Source organism: Palaemon carinicauda, chromosome 33 (assembly GCF_036898095.1).
Source record: "Palaemon carinicauda isolate YSFRI2023 chromosome 33, ASM3689809v2, whole genome shotgun sequence".
NCBI lineage: Eukaryota > Metazoa > Arthropoda > Malacostraca > Decapoda > Palaemonidae > Palaemon > Palaemon carinicauda.
In genome coordinates, this window is record NC_090757.1 from 8838690 (window position 1) to 8864928 (window position 26239).

The 26239-nt window shown below is 35.9% G+C and overlaps 1 long non-coding RNA gene across 1 annotated transcript in view; it reads left to right on the forward strand.

Moving 5' to 3' along the window:
• The window catches only part of LOC137626061 (uncharacterized), a 228800-nt gene extending 203489 nt beyond the window's left edge, over nucleotides 1-25311 (forward strand). The window contains exon 3 of the long non-coding RNA XR_011040972.1: nucleotides 25190-25311. This is a non-coding gene — a long non-coding RNA (uncharacterized lncRNA). The remainder of the gene's footprint in view (nucleotides 1-25189) is intronic.
• The last annotated feature ends 928 nt before the right edge of the window (nucleotides 25312-26239 follow it).

Consider the following 26239-nt stretch of genomic DNA (forward strand, 5'->3'; position numbering starts at 1 on the left):
GCCGACGTCCGCTTGGTAGCTGCCAACGGATCTGCGATACCCACCTACGGTTACGAGAGCCTCACATTAGCGTTCGGAAACGGTAAATTCAATTGGAAGTTTCTCGTTGCTGACGTCACAATGCCAATCCTCGGTGCGGATTTCCTCTCTCATTTCCACCTTCTGGTCGATGTCGCCCACCGACGATTGGTCAACGCAGACTCGTACTTGTCGACACCTCTTCAACCCGCCCCCTCTAACCTCGCTCTCCACATCAGCGCACCCACGGATGCCTACGCCCACCTCCTCACGTCGTACCCGGAAGTTTTCCGTCCAGAACTACGCCAAACGCCCACGGTTCCTGCCAAGCACGGTATTTATCACCATATCAAGACGACGGGACCCCCAGTCTTCGCAAAATTCAGACGTCTGGCACCGGAACAATTGGCAGCCGCCAAACAGACGTTCGCCGAAATGGAGAAAATGGGCCTTTGCCAAAAGGCCTCCAGCCCATGGTCGTCAACCTTACACATCGTTCTGAAGAAAGACGGCTCCCTCCGGCCGTGCGGGGATTACAGGCGCCTGAACATGCAAACAGAACCGGATCACTACCCCCTCCCAAACATTGCCGATGTAACCTCCTACTTGCACAAAGCAAAGGTTTTCTCTACGCTCGACCTCCTGAAGGGGTATTATCAGGTGCCTATGAACCCAGAAGACATCCCCAAGACCGCCATCACCACTCCGTTTGGCACATACACCTTCAATTACTCCTGTTTTGGCCTTCGTAATGCTGGGGCAACGTTTCAACGTCTCATGGATGGCATCTTAGAGGACCTCCCTTTCTGTGTATGTTATGTTGACGACATACTTGTGTTCTCCTCCTCAAAAGAGAAACACCTCCGTCACCTGCGCATCGTGCTCGACCGCCTGCAACAAAACGGCCTTGTAGTCCGGTACGACAAGTGTACCTTTGGCGCCAACGAAGTGTCGTTCTTAGGGCACCGTATCACTCCTGAAGGAGTCCATCCCCTCCCTGAGAAGGTAGCAGCCGTTCAGAATTTCCCAACGCCCTCAATTGTCAAAGCTCTGCAGGAATTCTTGGGCATGATCAACTATTATCACCGTTTTCTGCCAGCCATTGCCGCCACTCTTGCTCCCCTCTACGCCTCCCACAAGGGCAAGCCAAAGGACCTGAAGCGGGGTCCCCTTCAAGAAGCAGCCTTCTGCAATGCAAAGAAGGCCCTATCAACTGCTGCGGCTCTCACTTTTCCTATCCCACACGCCCCTCTCCTTCTCTCCACCGATGCCAGCGACGTCGCTATTGGTGCAGTACTCGAGCAGGTGGTCAAAGGCTCGCCCCGCCCATTGGCCTTCTTCAGCAGAAAACTGTCCAAGGCAGAATCGGGTTATTCTACCTTTGATCGAGAATTGCTGGCGGTGCACTTGGCTGTCCGTCACTTTCGCCATTTCTTAGAAGCTACGCCCTTCGTCATTCGTACAGACCACATGCCTCTGGTGCACACCTTCACTCGACAGTCTGACGCCTGGTCCGCCCGTCAACGCCGACATCTCTCCGCCGTGGCTGAATACAATTGCACCCTCCAATACGTCCCTGGGAAAATGAATCCCGTTGCCGATGCCCTGTCAAGAAACACGTTGGCTGCCGTTCAACTGGGATTGGATTACAACGCCCTGGCTGAAGCCCAACGACAGGATCCAGAATATCAAGCTTGCAGGACATCCTGCACGTCCCTCCGTTGGGAGGATTTTCCCCTCGAAGACTCCAACACCACCCTCCTCTGTGACGTCAGTGCTGGTAGACCGCGACCTTGGATTCCTGCTCCCATGCGCCGACAGGTGTTTGATTTCATCCACGGCCTTTCACATCCCTCGTGCCGTTCTACTGCACAGCTGCTGAAGGCAAAGTTCATTTGGCACGGCATTTCTAAGGATGCTAAGGTTTGGGTCCGTGCGTGTACTTCTTGCCAAACTTCCAAAGTACATCGACACACGGATTCAGGAGTGGGCACCTTTCCTCAACCTCAGCGTCGTTTTGCACACATTCATGTCGACGTTGTAGGCCCCCTACCTACATCACAAGGACATCATTACCTGTTTACCGTCATCGACCGCTCCACTCGTTGGCCTGAAGCCATTCCCATGGAAACTGCAACGTCCGCCTCATGTACATCTGCCTTACTCTCTGGATGGATTTCAAGATTCGGTATCCCTGAGCATATTACTTCTGACAGGGGAACAACTTTCACCTCTCAATTATGGACGTCATTAGCGAATCTCCTGGGCATCACCCTACATCAGACAACGGCCTACAACCCCGCTGCCAATGGAATGGTTGAATGTTTTCATCGCACCCTCAAAGCAGCTTTGATGTCCCGCTGCAAGGATTGCAACTGGTTTACTCAGCTTCCCTGGGTCCTCCTTGGACTAAGGACCACTCCTAAAGACGCCTTTGACGTCTCGGCAGCCGAAATGGTGTATGGCCACCCGTTGGTCGTCCCTGCTGAATTTTTCCCTTCTACGACCTCCTCCGACGATCTCCAGCGCATACGTCACGTCGTGGGAAAATTTACTCCGTGCCGCCAGACTTACAAGCCCCCAGCGAAGCATCACATACCAACGGACTTGCACTCTGCAACGCACGTCTTCCTGCGCAACGACACCAGCAAGCCACCACTAACGCCCCCTTACACGGGCCCTTTCCTTGTGATCCGACGCAGTCCGAAAGCATTCCTCATAAACATTCGGGGCAAAGAAGACTGGGTCTCCATTGATCGTCTAAAACCTGCTTATCTTCTGCCAGATGACCCGCCTACAGTTCGCCTCTCTAGATCAGGGCGCCCTATTCAACATGTACAGTATGTCATTTTTAGGGGGGGAGCCATGTACCAACCGTGTGTCACACAATTGTACATAATTATTTTGTATATATTATGCTTGTATCTGCGCTCTTCCCTCGCACTAAAAAGAACCTGAATGATCATGTCTCCGTTTTGCTCAGTAACATTATTCTGTCTCTCGAACAGGTCATGTCCTGTTGCCTTGAGATTTTGTATATAAAGAAGAGTGTTCCTTAATAAATAACTCAGTCGTTTCCAATCTGCCTTTGAGTTCACATCCTCTCTCGGCCCGTCACAGGGGAGAGCGATTAGTCATACCCTGGCAAGAAGGCGTTGCGTGTACGTGTGTATACTTAAAAATTTAGCCGCCATTTCTGTTTTGACTTTTTTCACAAAATATGTATAACTTACAACATTTAGATAATGTTAAGCTAAAAAGTGCACGTCCTTCATCTATTACACGACCCAACCTGAAAAAAGGTATCCCCTTTTAATCTTGACACGTCAATCTCCATTACAATCTTTCAATCTTTTTTTTTTCTAGGCCTATCAACTGCCTTTTCTCTCTTGTCTCCTAACTTTTGAGGCGTAGTTCAGCCTTCAATAAGTAATGATTGGACCCACCACCAAGTTCTCTTCCGGCGAACACATACCTGAGATTGCTCTTCTCTCTACAAAAGGATATCGGAAAGTTTTGATTAAAGGCAGTTCGCATTTTATTAAGCCATAGAAAAACCATTATCTGCCAATGACCTCTGTTCATTTCTATTGATATGTTTCCTAAAAGGAAAACCAAAACTACTAACAAGTTTTTTTTTGTATGCTGATTTCTCATGGCTATAATTTGTATTAAAAAAGGGTGGGGGGAGGCTTCGTTGGACTCATATACTTATTCCCTCTTTTGCAAAAAAAAAAAAAAAAAAAGCTTCGTAGTCGCAAATTTATTTCTTCTTTCCTCTTGTATATAAGAATAGCTTCGTTAGTATCATGAATATATTTCACCTTCTGAAAAAAAAAAAGAAGAAGATTATTTCCTCTTTTGTAAAAAAAAAAAAAATGCTTCGATATTCTCACAAATTTTCTCTTGTGTGAAAAAAAAGGTTTGGTTGGTCTTAAATTCATTTCATCTTTTGTAAAAAATAAAAGTGGTATCGTTGGTTTCATAATCATATTTCCTCTTTGGTGAAAAGAAAGCTTTGGTCTAACAAATTTACTTCCTCTCTTGGGAAGAAAGGTTTAGTTAATCTCATAAATGTATTTCGTCTTCTGTGAAAAATGCTTCGTTGGTCTCATAAATGTTTCCTCGTTTGAAGAAAGAAAAAAAAATCCTCGTTGTTATCATAAATTTAATAAATTTAATAAATTTAACCAATGCTTCGTTGGTCTCAAATTTATTTCTATTTTTGTGAAAAAAAAATAATCAGGCGGCTTCGTTGGTTTCATAAATTTATATCTTTTTTTTTTTTCTTTTCCACTCTTGTGAGTCTCATAGGCACAACCCTTTATTCCGATATAGAACTGTATGCATTATAAAACGTAAAGAAAGACCACAAGACCCGTAGGTTTTACGATTGCCTTCATGCCTCACAACCTAATGCTTAATATATTTGTAACCTCTGATGTCATAATAACCAAAAACACAAGAAGGACAAATCAAAATTCCCCTAAAAGCGTTGATAGGCTGTTGTTGTTGTTGTTGTTGTTTTTTATTGACCAACCATATATGGAACATGGGATGTAAGAGTTGAAAGCCCGTAAATATTTAGTTGTTCTCAGATTTAATGCTAGATAAACATTTCCATGTTTACCTGTCCTTTATATGTCTTAATTTTGTTAATTGTATTTCGCCTTATATGGTTTATTCTTTACTAGTCAATCTCTTTTTTGCTTTTGTACTGGGCAGTTCCATCCTCTTTGTAATACTAGGCAGGCAGTTAATTCTAATAGTCAGGCATTCTCCATCATGAGGCTCAATACTAAACAGTATTCTAGAAGTTTTATTCCAGCTATGACCAAGTTATGGATGGAATGATCTTCCTAAACGGGTAGTTGAATCTGTAGAATTCCAAAAGTTCAAACTTGCAGCAATGTTTTTAGGGGGTTGAACAGGCTGACACAGCCTTTTTATAGTTCATATATGAAATATTAGTTTTGATGTTGTTACTGTTTTTTAAATATTTTATAATAATTGTTCATTACTCATCAAATCATTTATTTATTTCCTTTCCTCACAGTGCTATTTTTCCCCCGTTGGAGCCCTTGGGCTCATAGCACCTTGCTTTAACAACTAGGGTTGTAGCTTAGCTAGTAATAATAATATCATGGATGTATTCTGATTGAAATAACAAAAAAAAATATATATATATAACACGTTTCCATACATTACCTCTAGAAATAGGGTACTATAAAAGATTACCCCTGGCAGGGCGAATGGGAAAACCTAGAGAAATAGGTAGAAAATTTATTACAATGTCATACTAAAGGTTTTTGGTGTTACAGTCAACATAAATCAAATCGTACCGTGTTTTAAGCCCTTTAATCTTTTCAAGATTATCCATAAACAATCTACGAACAGTTCTATTTTACAGACATTTCCCTGATTTAAGAATTAAATGATAGTATACTGAATGTGAAAATCTCAATATTGAGAAAAATATCAATTAAATTTTTATTTTTCTCTGAAATCTATCATTACCCATTTTCAAAAGTTACAAATGAAATACCTTACATGAAGTATTATCAATGAGGGTGGAATAAAATGAAGATGTGGAAAGCATACTGATTGAAAAAACTATTCTCACGAGCTAAAGATAAATAACGATGTAACAGGGACAGTGAATCTGAACCTAACTTTTAAAATCACTGAAATAAAGTCCACTTTTAAAAGCATCTGTCATTTTAATTTGGTCGTTACCTCTATTATAATCTGTCATCTTAATTTTATCGTTACCTCTCAAGACGGTTTTAAATAACTAAAGCAAAGTTCTATGGAATTTAAAACAAAAAAGAAAGAGGACAAATAAATTTCGTATGATTATTCTCTCACTAATGATAAATATGAAAAGTTGGTGAGGGACTCGAGTATTTAAAGATATTACAATATGAACTTGTAAAATAACGATAATTGTGATCCCGAGATCTGATGGTTGGAGATTAAAATGACAACCCGCTTTTGTCCCCGATAGCTTTATCCTGGGTTGAACTCTTCACGTGTGAGGAATCGTTGGAACAGTGGCGTAATAATAGGCCGGATTATGACGTCGTCCATACAGTCTGAATTCCATTGGCCAGATGACCGATTCATCATAACAGAATTTAAAATCTTCATTTCGTACTGACTGGTTTTTGCTTGTTATATATATGGCACTCTGTTATATTTTCATGCTTACAATATATGAGACTTTTATTTAATTATAAAATATACATATTTTTATTATTTATGATATATAATCTATCTAATTAGGAGACCCACATTTTAATACCAAACAAGGATTGTGATATAACGTGTTCTACTTACTATAGCTGTCACTCTGTTGATCAAAGTATTAAGATAGAATTCCAAGAATTCTGAAATGTAAAATGCCACTTTCTCTTGGTAAACAAAATGATACTAAGAAAAGTAAAATGCCACTTTCTCTTGGTAAACAAAATGACACTATGAAAAGTAAAATGCCCCTTTCTCTTGGTAAACAAAATTAGATTATGAAAAGTAAAATGCCACTTTCTCTTGGTAAACACAATGTCATTATGAAATGTAAAATGCTATTTTCAGTAAAAATAAAAGTATTTAATGAGATGTCCTACCAGTATTAACTTATGCATCATACACTTGCAGCATTATTAAAGCCTTAAAACATAAAATAGTTACAATTCAAAGAGCTATGGAAAGAACAAGGATGGGAAAGATACTAAGAGACAGAAATAGATCAACATGGATACGAGAGCAAACTAAAGTAGAGGATATTCTAATATCACGTAAGAAAACGAAATAGACATGGGCAGGAGATATAATGAAAATGACAAATAATATATGGACATTAAGGATAAAAGAATGGGACCCTAGAGATCGCAAAAAAAGCAGGAAAAGGAAGAGAAGACGGTGGATTGACGAACTAAGAAAGTTTGCGTGATGTGGACTGGCACAGAAAGATCATAAACAGACACAAGTGGAAGTACATGTCATAGGCCTTTGGTCTGCTGTGGACTAGTAACGGCTGGTGATTTGTGTGTGTGTGTATATATATATATATATATATATATATATATATATATATATATATATATATATATATATATATATATATATATATATATATGTATATGTATATACATATATATATATACATATATATATATATATATATATATATATATATATATACATATACATATATACATATATATATATATATATATATATATATATATATATATATATATATATATATGTGTGTGTGTGTGTGTGTGTGTGTGTGTGTGTGTGTGTTTGAATCAAAAGTAAATACTTGCCAAGACTTTAAATAAAGAATAAGTTATATCCAAACCCATAAATTCGGCAAGTATTCAAGTTCGTCAAATAATGTTGTAAACTTTATCAGCACTTCTATCTCATGAAATAAAACTAAATGTTGGGTTACTATTTCACCTTTCATATTATATGAAAACACAATATTTAAGTCTAACTAATTAATTTTTTTTTTTTTTAAATCCAATATCTTTCTTCCCTAGACTAATTTCTTTCAGTAGAATCCCATTTTTCTTCCCTAGATTTTGGAACCAGAAATGAAACAAACCAAATTCCAAGTGGTTAAAATTTTCCACAGAAGCTAAAACCAAATAAACATCACCTTATTCATCCTAAGAAATGGATAATTATTCACGCCATCATTATCGAATGTACATTCAATCTCGTACTTTGTCTCCAGGCCTCTCTCTCTCTTTCTCTTTCCCTCCGATTCCTCATAAAATTGCAAAAGTAATCAATGAATAGAAATGTATCAGATGGAGGCAGAGGCGGCCGTATAAACTACTTTTGCAGCTGGATCTTTGATTGATTCCTCTAAGTCCATTGACTCCCGCAGATGATTGGTTTCTGGCGGTTTACTCTGCTGGGATGGCCGGGTAAATTGATTACGCTCTGATTCCTATTGTACACGCCACCATTATCCTTTCTCCCTCTCCTACCATCCGACAAACCCAACCCCTTCCCCCCATAAAAAAAATAAAGCCCACCGTCTTGTTCCTCCCCTCCAGATAAGTCCACACATAAAAAAAGGGACCACAAACGTTCGTCCCTTCCAAACATACAGGCGTAGATTTATTTATTATATTTTTGTTTCCTTATCCTTCCAGCATCATCAACAAATCGTACAGAAATATATGGTTAGCTATATTTATTCTTTCTAAACATCCTCATACGCACAATAGTTTGATTATCGTACCGTACAAACAACAATTATCTTCTACTATTCCTATCCTTCCAACATTCCTATCTATCCCAACATGTTACATACCTCCAAACCTACCAACTGAGTATTTCACACACACACACACACACACACACACATATATACATATATATATATAATATATATATATATATATATATATATATATATATATATATATATATATATATATATATATATACATAAAATTTTTAAATCAATAAGATCGGTATATTTTTTTATGAATTATCATCATAAGGAAAAAAAATTGCCTCATGTGAATGCTATGGCCATCCTTTGGGAGTAAAAAAAAAAAAAGGGGGACATTATACAACCCTACGGCCTATTTCGCAACGATTTCCGGCAAAGGAACGATATTTTTCACGATAAATCCCAATAGTCGACTGAAAGTTCTCCTTACTTGGATGCTCAAAAACCAGTATTCAGGGGGGCCTCAATCTCAATTTTAAAAGTAACATTATTTTCAAATGACGATATAAATGATGTAAAACATGGCAAGGTTTGAATTGCTTTCAAATGTAAATTATTATGAAGAAAATTGTTACGTCCATAAGCCGAGTTTAAAAACCATTTTTTGAATATATTTCCATAAATTAATTCCCCTAAAAGATTATACGATTCCCAATAAGCAAAGACTTTGAAAAAAAAAGTTCCATTGACAACTAGCTCAGGAAATGTAAAAAGTGTAAAAATTTATAAATATTTTTTTTTTCCCTTGATTGCGTATTCTGTTATGGATTTCAAAAGCAAATCTTCAAATTTGTAAGATTATATAATCTTTATTGTGTTTTAAGAAATAAAACTTGTATCTAAAGGAGGGCCCTCGTAATCAGATTAGGCTATATCTTAAAATATTGGCTGTATTTCTAAAATACAAAAATTAGATTACTATAAAATTCTAAATTTGTAAGATTATATAGTGTTGGTTGCTCGTTAATAAGTAAAATAAAACTTAAAATACAATGGGCTATCGTTATCGGATTACATCTAAAAATATTGCTTGTATTTCACAAAATACAAAAATTACATTACAATAAAAATGTTTATCATGTCTCTCTTAGCGGTCCATTTGTCAAGACGATAACCAACGAATCTTTTAGACTACAATGTTATGGTGTATTTACATTGCCATGGATCACGCAATAAATTTCACTGAAGACATCCTTGGACAAATTATGGCAGCTATTAACAAGAACCTATCAAATTTATAGCTCAAGTATCAATAAAGGTTTACTAACAATTTCGGTGTCAAATTCTGTTTCCTTGGTCAAATATCAAGAACGCAGTACCTAAAGTCTAGTTATGTGTGCATATATATATATATATATATATATATATATATATATATATATATATATATATATATATATATATATATATATATATATATATATATATATATATATCACAAATAAACATCATGGTGGCCATTACCAATTTTAAATATTTTTGAAGTGGTATAAGTTATTCTTAAAGCATAATATCTCTCCTGTATTATTCTTAAGATTAATAAAATAACACTTGATATCTCTTATTATCCAAATAGTGTTGTAAGCCAAAATATTATTCAAAACCTGATTCTAAATCGAATATAAATTCTTAAATACTGACAAATAAGTTAATAAATATATTTAATTATACTTCAAATATCATTGCGTTTTCACACAGCAGTCATTTTTATAGGAAAACTTTGTCCCCATTTGAACTCATTCTTCCAAACAATATTAGTAATCACACATGGTCATTTTCGTGCGCAGTCATACACAGAAACTTTCGTATGCATTCACACACAGACACTTGTGTATGCATTCACACATGAAATTGGCGTCTGTATTCACACAAGAAATAATACATTAAATTTGCGTATGCAATCGTACATGGCAATTTGCGTATACAATCACAAATAAAACCCACCGTATACACTCATACATAGGAATTTGCGTACGCACGGTTATCAACAAAAGTATTATATACTGGTGTTGGATAACGCGCTTTTTTCAGCGACGACTAATTTCAGCACGAAGAAAAAGGAGAAGCACCAAGTCTCATCATTCTCGTTTTAAAGAGAGAATGAAAACAAGAAGAGGAGTGTCGGGTTGCTCTTCCATTTCGCCCCGAGACATCATCTCCGTGGCAGGATTGGCCGGAGCTATCGAAAATGCAATTGCCAGCCTCATACTCAGCGCGTATACGTCGTGGCGTTCCTTCGTGATGGAGGTCATGAAAGGAAAGTAGAAACACGTCGATTGTAATCAGTAGCGAACCTTCGCAATAGACGAGTTCATGTTGAAAAGTTGCTATTTTTCCCTGTTGGAGCCCTTGGGCTTATAGTATTCTGCTTTTCCAACTAGAGTTGCAGCTTAGCATGTAATAATAATAATAATAACAAGTAATAATGTAGTGGGAGTTAAATGGCAGGACAGGATTAGAAATGAATCTATAAGAGAGATTACTCAAGTGCCATATGTTGATGAGATCATGATGTGGGGTAGATGGAGATGTTTTGGGCATGCTCTTTGCACTCCCCAAGAGAGATTAGATAGAGACGACTGGCGAAATCTAACTGAGGTCCTTTGTGTCAATAGGCGTAAGAGGAGATGATGATGATGAATGTAGTGGGTTACAAGGAGGGTTCCTCTGGTAATTTGGGAGATGTTTGAATGACATAAAAATTATATGGTTTGATACAGAACGATAACTGTATTTGACATGTTCATAAGTTGCTCGTTAGAATATAAGTGATAACATCATTTATGTTACTTTGATGTGTGTGAATGATGGATGAGATATTCAAGTGTGATGATCAAGTTATCAAATAGCAAATAATGTTATGTGCAAAAGTCAACTTGGACTGATTAATTGAGTATGAAGTATCTAAGTATCGATTGCGAGCAATGGCCTTTACATATGTGTTTTGGAATATAAGCTTAATTTGTATTCAAAGATAAAAAAAAATACATTAGCCTATAAAAAAATACATAGACTATCCAGATGAAGACCAAAAAAAAAGAAAGAAAAAAAAGGATGTTCAGTAGTAAATATACAAAGACTGTAGGTAAAAATATATGCATTCAATGTGAAAAAAAAAATCTAATTTGCACATGTGGTTATGTGGAATCGCATTATTAGTTGTTACATGTAACAAATTATTAATATGAATCATGTTTCATTAGGTAATAGTTTTGCTCAATAATAATCCATATCATAATATTTTAAACCCTATGACAATATTACCCAAAGTAACATTCACCAATTATTATCATTAATCTTATTACCTACTAAGCTACAACCCTAGTTGAAAAGCAGGATCCTATAATTATAGGCCAAGGGCTCCAACAGGGAAAATAGCCCAATGAGGAAGGGAAATATGGAAAAACTAAAAGAGAAGTTTAAGAACAAGAACAACATTAAAATAAATCTTTTACATATAAACTATAAAAACTTGAAAATAATAAGCGGATAAAAACTTCAAAATAACACGAGGAAGGGAAACAAGATTGAATAGTGCACAATTGTACCCTCAAACAAGAGATCTTTGACCCAAGATAGTGTAAGATCATGGAAACAGAGGCTACAGCACTACCCAAGACTAGAGAACACTGGTTTAATTTTGGAGTGTCCTTCTCCTAGAAGAGCTGCTTACCATACCTAAAGAGTCTCTTCTACCCTAACCAAGAGGAAAGTAGCCATTGAACAATTACAGTGCAGTAGTTAACCTCTTGAGAGAATAAGAATTGTTTGATAATTTCAGAGTTGTCAAGTGTACGAGGAAAGAAAAAAATGTGTAAAGAATCGGCCAGACTATTCTGTGTATATGTCGGCAAAGAAGAAACGAGCCGTAACCAGAGAGAGGGATCCAATGTAGTACTGTTTGGCCAGTCAAAGGACTCAGTAGTATCTCAACGGGTGGTTTGTGCCTTGACCAACCTACTACCTATGGTTTGAATAAGTTTTCCATAGAAAAACTCAGTTTTAAATTTAGAAATGAGGAAGCTGTTCTTTAAACTCCACAATATTACCAAAGATAGCATTCGCCAATTGGTTTGGATATGTTTTCCCATAAAAAACCCTCAAATTTTGAATTTTGGAAACGAGGAAGATCTTCCTCCAAAGTAGAATTCGAACCTCGGCCGAATTGGCTACATAATCAACATTCTTAGGATGTCGGGCCCGTGATAAACCAACGCACATTACGAGGAGCAGGAATCTATTGCGGAAATCTATTCCAGTTTAAACGTATATAATGATTCCATCTATCCAATTCTGGAATATTTTTCCAGAACTGAAACAAGCCAATCCTCTTCACTTTGATTCTTTCCCTATATATATTGTTTCAGAAGCTCAATATTTGCTTTTTGTAGTTTAAGTTATTGAACTAAAATGCCAATAAGTCTAATTTTGGGGAACTTGAAATAAAGTTAATTGCTGATTATATTACGAAAGTAAGGGAGAATTTGGATTTTGTGTTTCAAGAGATATTAGTATTACATCAACTTTGTATAAGTTGAGAGAGAGAGAGAGAGAGAGAGAGAGAGAGAGAGAGAGAGAGAGAGAGAGAGAGAGATTCAAAAGTAAACAGATTAACCATTATGTTTAAGTGATTTTAATGACACGGAAAATTAACTAAGTTAGGATTTTAGTCAAGAAAAATATTAACATAGAAAAAAAAGCAACGTAAATTTCAAATAATGGACATTTCAGATAGCATCTTCAAATCTAAAATAACTCTATTTATTCATCAAAATAAGTTCTACATTAATCTTCAATAGTCACCTCATCTATACACAAAACTTCTAACCAGGAAACTATTTATTAAAAAGTTTGATTTTACCAAGATGTAGAGAATGAAATACGAAGAAACCTCAAAGGAAACAAAGAATTGCATCATATAAATGAAAAAGGGTAAAATAACTCACTCCGGATCTTCATTTAACCATGCAAAAAAAGGTATGAGATGTAGAATGCTAAAAGATGCTTCAATGTTTTACAAATAAATTTCAAATGGCTTTTCATTCAACTAAATTAAAAAATGAATCAATAAATATCCAAACTAAAGGAAATCATTTAATGTTAGACATTGAAAAGTGTGAAACACAATTCGTAGAATTTATTTGTTCAAGGCGAGCATTAGTGTTCTTAAAAGTTTCATTTTTCATTTACGGATAATTTGATCCATCTTTAAATCCCTAAATCTTCAATCTATTTGTTTGAGGTAGGTTTGCCATCATCCGGAAGAGAGAAAGGTCCATTAACGCTTTTAAACACCTTTTATTTTATCATCTCTTACTGTGGGAGAACTAAATTAGCGTTATTTTGCATATCTGGTCTCCTGGGATAACAGTTTGGTTTTTAGTGTTCTCACTGTCGTTTAAGATAGGGTGCCAACCTTAATAATTTAAAGGAGAATAACATGGAGTAACGTCCTTGACTGGTGAACATCAGATTGGGGTTCGAGTCCCGCACAAATTCGTTAGTTCCTTTCGTCGCTGCAACCCCACTATCCTTGTGAGCTCAGGATGGGGGTTTCAAGGAGCCCAGCAGCCATTGCCTGGCCCTCCTTGGTCCCAGCTTGGGGGGAAGAGGGGGGGGGGCTTGGGCGCTGATCATAAGGATGTATGGTCAGTCTCTAGGGTATTCTTCTGCTCGATTATTATTATTATTATTATTATTATTATTATTATTATTATTATTACTTGCTAAGCTACAACCTAATTGGAAAAGCGGGATGCTATATGCTCAGGGGCTCCAACACGGAAGATAGCCCAGTGAGGAAAGGAAACAAGGAAATAAGAGAAGTAATTAACAATAAAAATAAAATATTTCAAGAACAGTAACAATATTAAAATAAATATTTCCTATATAAAATATAAAAACTCTAACAAGAGGAAGAGAAATTAGATAGAACAGTGTGTCCGAGTGTACCCTCAAGCAAGAGAACTCTAACCCAAGACAGTGAAAGACAATGGGACAGAGGCTATGGCACTCCCCAAGACAAGAGAACAATGGTTTGATTTTGGAGTGTCCTCCTAGAAGAGCTGCTTACCATAGCTAAAGTCTCTCTTCTACCCTTACCAAGAGGAAAGTGGCCACTGAACGATTACAGTGCAGTAGTTAACCCCTTGGGTGAAGAAGAATTGCTTGGTAATCTCAGTGTTGTTAGGTGTATGAGGACAAGAGGAGAATCTGTAAAGAATAGGCCAGACTATTCGGTGTATGTATAGGCAAAGGGAAAGTGAACCGTAACCAGAGAGAAGGACCCAATGCTACTGTCCCTTGCCTCTGTCATTCATGAGCGACCTTTAAACCTTTAAAACTTTTGACAGTTCCTCTTACTCTACTTTTGGAAGCCTCTTGCATGAAGTTCCCATTGATGTACGAAATATTTACCTTTGTATTTTCCATAGTTTTCTCCGGCATGTTTTGTTGCCTTTGAGCAACACAAACTTCAGCGTCGTTTCATTTCTGGACTTTGTTGCCGTCCTTGTTTTTCTTCAGGAAGGATCTCACTTTATCAACTTCCTGAACTTCATGATCCTTCCAAGCGTAAGATATCAAGGAGGACGAAAAGTCACTTCTTCCCTCTGAATTTATCTCAACTACGGTAATGCAACTGCCTAAATAAAATGAATATCTAGAAATGCCTAAACAGTGGAGTACTTTTGTGGGGGTATAATAATATGACACTAATATTGTCATTAATCAGTTGAAATTCCAATGACTAATGCGAGGCAAGTAAATAAAATAACTTTTCTCAACTATGGTAATGTAATAGTTTATATAAAACAGATATCTAGAAATATTTAAACAGTGAAATACTTTTGTGGGGGTATAATAATATGACACTAATATTATCATTAAACAATTGACATTCCCATGAATAAGGCGAGGTAAGTAAATAAAATAATTTATCTCAGCTATAGTAATGTAACAGCCTATACAAAATAAATATCTAGAAATGTTTAAACAGTGACGTAGTTTTGTGGGGGTATAATAAGACACTAAAATCATTATTCAGTTAGAATTCTCATGACCAAGGCGAAGCAAGTTAATAAAATAACTCCTCTCAACTATGGTAATGTAACGGCCTATATAAAATGAATATCTAGAAATGTTTAAACTGTGAAGTATTTTTGTGGGGGTAAAATAAGACACTGAACTTATCATCAAACAGTTGAAATTTTCATGACCAAGGCGAGGCAAGACAATAACATATACCCTTTTCACTGAAGCCCGCTTAGAAAAGGGGAACGAGTTGTCTTACAATTTAGATAATTTCTCATTATATCAACGGAACGGTGTTCAAACGATATTTCTGCCACTTGACCATCGCAAGTTGTAGACTTTTGTATTTTAGTTTGCGGTACTTTAGTGATCGTCAGAGACTTGCATTATATGGGTCCCGAATTCAAGCCTGCTGACGTCATGATATGTTGACGATATATATGAACTTAATATATATGCAATCTATGAGTAAGACTTTTCACTGCTCCATTACCAGCGGGTCCACTCAGTTCTTTGCTTGGGCTAAGCTGCTATTCACTGACAGTGCACTGCCGCTATGGCGACAACCACAGCCTTTTAACTGACAGGTACATTTAGTAAATCTCCCACTGAAGATGTGTACCCTGTTTCACTCATACTGAGCGTAGAGATCCTGTGATTTGTCCATCTCTCCTTATACTATCTGTTTGGTTACTCGCCGCCCCAGTAAACGTGCGACAGGGTGGACTTCCTTGGAACGTGGTGTACCATGAACTCCTGCGTCCAGCTGTACATGACGAAGAAGTGACTCGACAAATGATTCATATAAGACAACTTATGCTATGCAAAGTAATCTCCTCTATTTTTTCATTCTAACATAAGTACTAAGAAATACAATGAAATACACTATCGTGTCTTTACATTTCCCTAATTTTCAATCATTCTCATCACACATATACAGTACAAATAATAATTTTATTTCAATCTACTTTTAATATGCACAATTAACCTAAAAAAACGACGAAGGCACTCAACAAATCTTTCATGTTATGACAGCTTATGCAATGCGTATAGTAACATCATATATTTTCTCATTTTAGCATCAGTGCCAATCACTTTCGGTTATCTACTGTATATGAATCAAACACCTTCACCTTCTACACTAACAATCGAGCATCTACATGACTGCCATTTATCATAATCATGTTGATTATCGACAAATTCCACTTTCTACATTTACGAAAATGTCGTATGTCAATAAGAGCATTAATAGCTTTCCTTTGAGGCACCAATTGGCACTCTATCACATGCGAGGATTAGTTACTTAAAATTCTCCCAATCAGTCCATCAATATTAAATATTAAGAGATAATGAAGAAATAAATCAAATCAGTATCCGAGATCCACTTTTAGTCAACACCATTCACGGTTACGTCGCGTTTTCCAAGATAAAGTTCATCTCTCATCTTATGAATATTTCTAATCGCTCTCAAGTAATCCCCTATTGCACTATCAATCATCAATTTATATAACAAGTCTTACACACGAAAGAACATACCCACATATATAGGTGTATATATATATATATATATATATATATATATATATATATATATATATATATATATATATATATATATATATATATATATATAACACATAATGTACATAAATATATAACATATGCAGCCATTTCAAGTCCACGGCAGGACAAAGGCATCAGCCAAGTCCTTCATCCATGTCTGGCGATTGGCCATTTTTATCACCATGATGGCCACGGCGGATTGGTGATGGTGAGAGGCTTGAGTCTGATCACTCATAGCAAACCAATCTAGTATGGGTGGCCTTGACTAGTACAGCTTACATATATATATACTGTATGTATATATATATATATATATATATATATATATATATATATATATATATATATATATATATATTGCAACATACACAGTAATAATACTGAGAGAGAGAGAGAGAGAGAGAGAGAGAGAGAGAGAGAGAGAGAGAGAGAGAGAGAGAGAGAGAAATCAGGTGCGTCATGTCATTATCCTCAATTCTCATGGCTGGGCGAATCCTTTTAATAAATACATTAATTGTCCTAGATATACCCCGACAAAAGTGGACCTGTCATTCTGGGACTTTTTTTTTTCTATAATTTGTGTCAATACCAAAGTCAGGAAGAATAATTTATCTCTTAATGAAATTAGTCATTTAACCAGCGTTTCGTTGGATGTGAAACTTCCAAAAGCATCATTAACATAAAAGTAAATTCTATTAAATCTGTAAGTTTTCGACGCAATTTGGAATAATTTCGTTATTTTTCTTAAAAACATTATTTTCATCCGCTTCAAAAAGTTACGAGATATGTATATCTGATTAATAATAGAAGTAATAATAATAATAATAATAATAATAATAATAATAATAATAATAATAATAATAATAATAATAACCAAGCTAACAACAAAAATTAATCATTATGAATCAAAATAATAGCAATACACATCTACTACAAGAGAAAGAGAAATAAGATAAAATAGTGTACCAGAGTATACACTCAAGCAAGAGAACTCTACCCCAAGACAGTGGATGAGCATGGTACAGAGGCTATGGCACTACCCAAGATTAGAGAACAATGGAACAATGGTTTCATTTTGGAATGTCCTCCTAGAAAAGCTGCTTAACATAGCTAAAGAGTCTCTACCCTTACACAGAGGAAAGTAGCCACTGAACAATTACAGTGCAGTAGTTACCCCTTGAGCGCTGATGAACTGTTTGGTAATCTCCATGTTGTCAGGTGTGAGGACAGGAGAATATGTAAAGAATAGACCAGACTATTCGTTGTATGTGTAGACAAAAGGAGAATAAGCCGTAACCAGAGAGATGGATCCAATGTGGTACTGTCTGGACAGTCAAAGGACCCAATAACTCTAGCAGGAGTATCTCAACGGGTAGCTAGTAGTCAAAATAAGACTGCCAAACAGAAATGGAAAGGAAAACCCAGACAGCTAAAGTGAGCGGGGGAAAAAATGTCCTTAATATGAAGTATTTTCATTACTTGCCGATATCTGTGGTCTAGCTGAAGGATGATAGGAAATGAATTGGGGGGGGGGGGTGTTTGTTTGCTTGAGGTGGGGGGGGGGGGTGGGGGGGCTTTGCTTGAGGTGGGGGAGGGGGGTGTTACAGAGATGGCGAAGGTATGTAGCGAGCCGGCTCTTTGCGAAGTCAGAGAGAGAGAGAGAGAGAGAGAGAGAGAGAGAGAGAGAGAGAGAGAGAGAGAGAGAGAGAGAGAGAGATACATTTCTAAATTTCATGTAATTTAGTTCTAATAACTAAAAGTAATTGAAATGTTGCAAAAATTGTTCATCATTATTACTATAAATAAAATCACCTCATATACTAATGACAACAATAGATATGGTAATGATAATAATTACAAAAACAAAAACCTACATCGTAACAATTAAACCCTTAACAAACAAAAAAAAAAAAAAAAAAAAAAAAAAAACAATAAAAACGAATTAGTTGCTATTAAATATTAGAATAAATCTATTGATTCCCGGCCATTATCATCCCAGGCTGCTTTTGTGTTACCCTCCCCCTACCTCCCCTGGGACCCTAAGGGGTACCACTTTACTCACCGCAGTTCCCCCGCGCTCGGAAGCATAATCATTTAGCATTTTCAGCTTCTACTTTGTGGTCTATGCGACCATGCGTTAGGATTTTAGGGTTTTATACGTCTCTCGGTTATAATTTTTCTTCTTATGGGTTGTCCTTGTGGAGGGAGAGGGAGAGGGAGAGGGAGAGGGAGAGGGAAAGGGCGGAGAAGAGGGAGTTATAAGTTGGGAGTTAGGGGACGTCAACTCTTTACCTATTGCATTCTTGGATAAAAATGACCTATATGTATTAATTTTATTCCTTTAAACTAATAATGATAGTGACTTAATAAAGAACGTGTGAGTGGTAGAATATTAATTAAATGGTGATGAAAAACCTATTTTCTGCTTAGGAGAGTGATTATATGTATGTATGTGATATATATATATATATATATATATATATATATATATATATATATATATATATATATATATATATATAAATATACAACTTTATCCATTTCAATAAATATATATATATATATATATATATATATATATATATATATATATATATATATATATATATATGTATATATATACATATACACATATATATACATACATATATACATATGTTTATACATAATAACATCATCCATTTCAAACAGCAACGCGTTTCTTCTCCCATCCTATTAAGCGAAAGGGATAAAGAAAGAAGGTAGGAAGGAAAAAAAAAAGGCAACACGATGGCACAAAATATCACCTTGTTTAAGTTTGGGCTCAAAATCACGCGAAAGCGTCAGTTGAGAGACAGGTGTCCAGCTTCCGAGTTCGTGGTGTGTGTCCCGGCCGGCAACAACAAAAGAAATGGAGCGGTGCGTTATTGTTTGTCAATAGTACACACACATACATACACACAGAAGGTTGTACCGGTGTCTCCTGTTATGTCTTGTGCCTATGTGTGTATATATTCTTTTCTTGGTGCAATGAGGCATTGAGACCGGAAACTGGTCCTTTTCTTGCTCAGATTCGATTAAAATTGACAATAGCACATACACACACAGTGAGTTTCATGTTCTGTCGTGTGCCTTAGTGTGTACAATCTCTCTCTCTCTCTATCTCTCTCTTTCTCTCTTTTTTTCTTTTTTTTTTTGGTGCCATGTTGAATTAAGACCGGAAACTGAAGACACCTGTCTTGCCCAGACTCGATGGAAATTGTAAATAAAATGAGAGGCGAAGGGGGGTCCTTAAAATGTGAAAAACTATATGCAAAAACTGAAGAAAAGAGAGAATCCCAAAGTTTTGGCCCATACAGAACGCGAAATAGCAACAATCTAGGGCGGCGGTTCTTCGTTAAAGTGAAGTGCTATGAACTCTAAGCATAGAAATCGGGAGGCACAAAGGTGGAAATGGATTCATGTCGGCCCATGTTGATTTCTACCAGAACCAAGCGTTCATTTCATAATTGGAGATGCATTCCCGAGAGATCGCGCGTTATACACATTCATTCTCTCTCTCTCTCTCTCTCTCTCTCTCTCTCTCTCTCATCTCTCTCTCTCTCTCTCTCTCCTCTCTCTCTCTCTCTCTCTCTCTCTCTCCGCTTTTGTATTGGCTATGAATTTTAAGTCATTTTTATGCTTTATTTAATCTACAGTTCCTCTAATGATGTGAAAAGTCTTCCCCGATTTCTACTCTTTTATTTGTTAATTCTCTTATGAATTTCTATAACTACTTATTAATTATATCGTTCTCCAATTCCAGCTTTGAAATATCAACCTACAAATTTGGAATCCTATGCATACATGTCATTGACCTATAATTCACTCATTAATATCAATCATTTTCTTAACTCACGAATGATATCTATAAATATAAATTATATCTATAAATTTCACCTATATGGCCCAACATTGGACCAATGACTGCAAATGTCAACTGCAAATAGGAAACATAATATGAAAATGATTTTGAACAATCGTAACAGAATATATAATTGAAAATGAAAGGTGTATATACCAGCAGTCCATTTTAACCGAATAAAGACGACAGGCGAAATCTAACCGAGGCCCTTTGCGTCAATAGGCGTATGAGGAGATTATAATGATGATGATGAAGGACTTTGCGCTCGTGACATTATCAGGAATGATCAGCCTCAATATAAAGAAGGGGGGGGGGGGGGTGGTTAGGGAAGATGGTTTTAGCAGAGCAGAAAGGATATTCACAAACAAGCGTCCCCATTAATTGTTGTTCTATTCCTCTGGAATTTCTACAAAATATGCATTGGACACACACTGAACGCTTGCACAAATTGAATGCGAAAACGCACACATGTTGTTTGTGTGTGTGTATATGTATATATATATATATATATATATATATATATATATATATATATATATATATATATATATATATATATATATATATATATATATATATATATATATATATATATATATATATATGTACACATAGATATACACACACAATTTATACATGTATGTATATAAATAAAGACACACACTCGCGAGCGCAAAACACATATAATCTATATATACATACATACAATAATAAAAGACATGAAGACATTAGCATGTACATGGTTATAGCATAAGTGCTGAAACTAAAATATATAAAAAAATAATTAGTGAAAAGAGTAGTTACATAAGCAGAACGTCAGATAAAAAGAGCACACAGAAAGCATATTACACACACACACTCGAAATATAACATAGGCATATTCCTTAACTTGACAGACAGATCAGTCATAACTTTACCTTCGTTTCAACATAAAATTCCTCTGGCCACGTCTTCCTGCTATATTTCTATTTACTACGTATCTTAAGCGTCCAAACTCTTTTTACTCTTCATGTAGAATTCCCTCTTGCCTTGGAAGATTCATGTTGGCCCATTTGTTCACTTTGAGTCTAAAAGTGCTGAACTCCAGATAGACAGGAGGAAAGAAGAAGAGGAGGAGGAAGAAGAAGAAGAAGAAGAGGAAGAAGCGCCTCGAGTCAGGTTAAAAGCAAAGTTGAGAGAGAGAGAGAGAGAGAGAGAGAGAGAGAGAGAGAGAGAGAGAGAGAGAGAGAGAGAGAGAGAGAGCAGCCACCGCCCAAGTTCATGTATTCGTTGGAGTAGTCTAACGAGGTTTTCCTTCGTCCTCGATTCTTCGGGAAGAGAGAGAGAGAGAGAGAGAGAGAGAGAGAGAGAGAGAGAGAGAGAGAATGGTGATACAGATGATATGTAATTTGAGGTTAATGTTCATATTCTTTAAACGCTTAAAAATATTCTTTTTTATGGTTTCTATTCATCAAAAATATGCATATTCTTAAGTAATACAGTATATACTGTATAAACTCAGCGAACCCAGAAGACAACCCAAATAATAGAAAAGAATGATATTTATGGTCTGTATTCATCACCCAATATATCTATTATACACACACACACACACACACACACACACACACACACACATATATATATATATATATATATATATATATATATATATATATATATATATATATATATTGAATCAACTCACAGTACCCAAAGGACGGCCCAAATAATAAAAAAAACTTTCTTTTATGGTATCTATTCATCTAAAAAATACATAAATTCTTGAGTATTATATATCCTCTCGTCGAACCTAAAAAATTACCCCCCCCCCCCAAAAAAAAAAAAAATCTTTATGTCTAACGATTTCTATTCATTCATATACAATATATATATATATATATATATATATATATATATATATATATATATATATATATATATATATATATATATATATATATATATCTTAATTACTTTACATCAACTCATCCAACCTAAAAGACAACAAAAAAAAGAAAGAGGAAAGACTGAAAACCGAAGAAAATGAAATCAAGCCAAAAGTTTTTGAATATTTCTGTTAAAATAGGAGGGCTTTTCGAAAGGGAGATTACACCAAATGGGAAAGAAAGTTTTAGAATCAATTTACAAAGGCTGAGGAATTCCTGGAAAAAGGCTGTGTTTTTCAAAAAGTTCAAAACTCCGCCGCAATACTTGAATACTTAGAAACAAAAAACCCATGGCACCGCCGAATGTCTCTAGATATTCAAACTTTCTTCGGTTCGTTTCTTCTAAGATATGATATGTATTCTCTTTCACTCGCACGCACGCAACCATCTGCACGCAAATACAAGTTTGTTTGACTTTCATTTGAGAATTGACTTTTGCTGGTCTCACATACAATTCATTTTCTATATGTAGTATGTCTTTTTCACAGTACCTCAAGCATACACCTGGACATCAAACACGTAAACTTACGTATTCATTCTATCAATGTGGTTATCCCGTTCTGATAACAGTCTGTTATTTTCTGCTCCTATATTAGTCTAGGATTTCGAAAAGTTAGAAGTTGTACTATCTAAATTTTCATTTTAAGACATGTTCAACAATGTGTAGAATATAGATACAGGCCAATTTTGTGGAGAGTTCTGCCTTATTATGGAGTTCATATATGTAAATTTGATTTAAGTTTGTTCATGAGCATAATAGGTGCATAGTTAATGTTAATGTAGTCCTATAAAATACATTTCCAGTGAACAGTAGAATACTCCAATGGAATGTGTTGTCACCTATGTTGTTTATCCTCCTCATGGATTTTGTAATGTGGATAGACGAGGATTGGACTGGATTGGTAACAGGAAATTAGTGGACCTAAAGTATGCTGATGATGCTGTCCTTATTAGCAAAATGCCGCAGGGCTTGCAAAGCTTGCTCACCAGAATGCACGAAATATCACATGATGTTGGGTTCAAAATAAATAGAAAAAGACAGAGATGATGAGAATAGAATATGCAATGGAAGATGAAATATCATTGTAAGGAAAAAGGATTGAGGTCGAATCATTTAAATATTTAGGAACTATGATCTCTAATACATGGTCTTTAGTATTGGACTTTAATGAAAGATTGAAAAAAAGCAAATTAGACAATGGCTAGGTTAAGTAAAATTTGGATATCAAACCGCCTGAAATTACATATAAAAAGCAGCTATATTTCAGTTGAGTGAGGTCTGTGTTACTGTATGGACATGAGTCGTGATAAGAAAATGAAACTATCCAACAGATTTTGTAGATTTGAAAACAATGACCTTAGAAGAATATTGGGAGTTAAATGGCAGGACAGGATTAGAAACGAAACTATAAGAGAGATTACTATAGTGCCATATGGGGATGAGATCATGATGAGGGGTAGATGGGGAGAGATTTGGCATGCTCTTCGCACTCCCTAAGAGTGGTTAGTTCACCAGACTTTCAACTAGACTCCACAAGGCACTAGAAGAGTTTGAAGACCCAGGCCTACATGGCTGAGGACTATGAAGCGTGAAGTAGGAGATGATGAATGGAGAAGTATTGATTTAAATTTCGCCAGTCGTCTCTATTTGAGCTTTTAGTTCAATACTTCTCCATTTATCATCTACTTAACGCTTTATAGTCCTCAGCCATGTAGACCTGGGTCTACCAACTCTTTCTAGCGTCTTGTGGACACCAGTTAAAACTTTAGTGAACTAATCTCCCTTAGAGAATGCGAAGAACATGCCCAAACCATATCCATTTGCCCCTCACCATGATATCATCCACATATGGCACTTGGATAATCTTTCCTATAGTTTCATTTCTAATCCAGTCCTGCCATTCAAGTTTTATTTTTCCTTCAGACTCGAAGTCTCTAATAATCCCTCTCTCTAAAAGCACAGTGTCTCATTCTATGCCTCCTTTTACCAACACCAACAATGGTTCTTTTACTTTTAACCTAATCAACTCATTCTCTGACATTCTTCCTCCCATGGATTCTATCATCATGTAACATTCACCATCTGTCTGAAAGTTTGACTCTAAAGATATTTATGTAATCTTTATAATATCTCTCTCTTTTTCGCTAGCCCTTTGTTTATTCATTTTGACATTTCCCTTCATATCTACTTCGGCCTCGTCCGGGATTAAAATGGAACATTTCTTCATAATGAATATTAACTAATATATTTTGACATTTTCAACCTGTGGATTTATATAAATTGACATTTCACCCAATCGTCTTTTCGATGAATTTTGCATCTACACTTTCAAAAATGTCATTATGACGAACATATTTATATAACATTCGTATATATTCATATAAAATGTCTTTAGTTCTTTCATATCTCACATAAAAATCTCATAAACGCTTAAGATATTAAATTTCAGTCAACTATTTCAATAGGTCGATAATTAAAAAAACCAAATCTTTCCTTTCCAACAGGTAGGCAAATGATAATGATGGTGATGGTGATGACCATGATGGTGGTGATGATGATGATGATGCATCAAAAGATGTTGCTGTTGTACCTACTCCTCATCATCATCCTGTTTCTCACGCAAGGTAAGTAAACCCAGGTTTTTCAATTATAATCTCAGTAAAGGTTCAATGTGGGTGGTTTCATAATCAGAAGAAGCACAAGAACAAACAATGAATGGTAAACGGGGCAATGAAGCTGTGTGCACATTATTGACGCTAGTGCTCCATGGAGCCACGTAAGAATGTTCAATGTTCCTTTTTGAAACGGTACCAAAGGCAATCTTTTCTGAAATGATAATCCTTTTTCCATTAATTCTTCCTTTTTAAAACAAAATTCCAGTTCATTTGATTTTTCCTTCCTAAAATAAAATTCCAGTAAAATTAATTCTTCCTTTCTAAATCAAAATTTCAGTTTAAGTAATTTTTTCTTATGGAGGGACATTCCAGTTTAATTCGTTCTTCCTTCTGGAGCGACATTCTATCTTAATCCACTCTTTCCTTCTCGAAAGACTTTCCAGTTTAATTCGTTCTTCCTTCTGGAGCGACATTCTATCTTAATCTACTCTTTCCTTCTCGAAAGACATTCCAGTTTAATTCGTTCTTCCTTCTGGAGCGACATTCTATCTTAATCTACTCTTTCCTTCTCGAAAGACTTTCCAGTTTAATTCGTTCTTCCATTCTAGAACGACATTCTAATTCAATTCACTATTTCTTTCTGGAGGGACATTCCAGTTTAATTCATTCTTACTTTTGGAACGACATTCTATCTCAATTCACTATTTCTTTCTGGAAGGACATTCCAGTTCAATTCGTTTTTCCATTCTGAAACGACATTCTATTCAAATTCACTATTTCTCTATTACCGTTTAACTTATTCTTCCCTATTGGAATGATATTTTAAGCTTAATTCAACTGTTCTTTCTAAGAGAACATTCTCATTCAAGTTATTCATCCTTTCTGGAACAACATTCTGCACAGTATTCTGGAATCCTGTAAGTTTTATTCCAGCTATGA